Genomic DNA, 1,654 nt, shown 5'->3' with positions numbered 1-1,654 from the left:
AAAAATTGAAGATGAGTAGTCATGAACAGGAGATTGTTTAAATAAAGCATGGCTAATACATACAATCTGCACTTATGAAACTCCCATTCTGTGCCAAGCACTCACTCTTCAATTTACAAAGGGATCATCAGTTTGCCCAAGATCACCTGGCAAAGTAATAATAAGCTAGAATTTGAACCCAGGCAGACAGACTTCAGAGTCTTGTTAACTGCTCGAGACATAAATGTGATCTCATTTTTATTGAAAAACACTTTAAAAAGAAATTTGTGTTTTTATTTACATAGAAAAAAAAAGGAAAGGTTGCATATTAACACTTTAACCGTGATTATTTCTGGGTGGTGAAATGAGGGGAATCTATTTTCTTTATACTCTTCTTTACTATCCACATTTTTTGCCATAATCGTGCATTAATTTCATAATCAGATACAAAAATAAGACAACCACCACTCAGGAAAAAAAGGAAAAGACAGAAAGAAATATGGGATGGCCATAATTTACTCCAGGGTCATGATGGATTTAGTCTGAAACTTAGAAAGCCAATTAACTCTGTCATGTTTGACCAACATCTGTAAAGACATTCAAAGGAATAACTTATGGCCACTGGGATGTACCATGATCGCTACTTATAGAGGGGCCTCTGCACCAAGGGTGTCTTTATTATGTTTTTAGACAATATCTATCAGTGATTCTTAACCTTTTCTAGATGGAGATCTATTTGAGAATCTGAACAAAGCTCAAGATCCTCTCTCCAGAAAAACACATATACTCACATTTGCAGATTTGCATTAATTTCCCCATAGATTCCAGGCTAAGAACATTCCTTGCCTGTGCCCTCACTCAGTCGTGTCCGACTCTTCGTGACCCTATGGACTGTAGCCCGACAAGCTCCTCTGTCCATGCGATTCTCCAGGCAAGAATACTGGAGTGGGTTGCCCCTTCCTCCTCCAGGGGATCTTCCTGACCCAGGGATTGAACCCGTGTCTCTGTTCTTTATCACTAGTGCCACCTAGGAAGCCGTGGTAAAGAATCCACCTGCCAATTAGGAGACGCAACAGACGCAGGTTACATCCCTGGGTCAGAAAGATCCCCTGGAGGAGGAAAGGGCACCCCACTCCAGTATTCTTGCATGGAAAATTCCATGGGCAGAGGAGCCTGGCAGGCTTCAGTCTACCGGCCCGCAAAGAGTCAGACGCGTGGGCTGAGCATGAGCATAGGATAAGAACATTCCTTCCATATGCCTAATTGAGGGGGTTTGGTATTGCACTGTGCAATAACCCTTCAGATGGGTTATCTAGTTGAAAGTCAACCTGTGTGAGATAAGAACTGTTTTGCAGAGCACCAGAGCTGGTTCCCTGAGGTAAGAGTTGCTTTCCCAATCTGCAGACAAAGGATGTGTGGGTCTGATAGGATCAATACTTGTCTTATCCACTAAAGATCCTCCGAATAACCTTCCAACCAGAGGCCATACCCAAGGGCTATGGGGTGGGGAGATCTAGGAGACACTATGGTCTCTCTAAATTCCCTCAAATTAGAGCCAAGGAACCCGTGACTCCAAAAGGAGAAGAAATGACACGCGTCTTAGTCCTGTCTCTCCTACTCACCACAGCTGTTCTCAGTACTAGTCCCAGCAGAGACAGAGCTGCTGCTGCTAAGT

At 43.1% G+C, this 1,654-nt stretch overlaps 1 protein-coding gene across 1 annotated transcript in view; it reads right to left on the bottom strand.

Moving 5' to 3' along the window:
• GLA (galactosidase, alpha) overlaps positions 1-1,654 on the bottom strand; it is a 9,877-nt gene that overhangs the window by 7,353 nt on the left and 870 nt on the right. The window lies entirely within an intron of this gene.

This window comes from Bison bison, unplaced genomic scaffold (genome assembly GCF_000754665.1).
Source record: "Bison bison bison isolate TAMUID 2011002044 unplaced genomic scaffold, Bison_UMD1.0 scf7180017858348, whole genome shotgun sequence".
NCBI lineage: Eukaryota > Metazoa > Chordata > Mammalia > Artiodactyla > Bovidae > Bison > Bison bison.
Note: the sequence above shows the minus strand (reverse complement) of the source record. Positions and strands in the feature narration are given on the sequence as shown.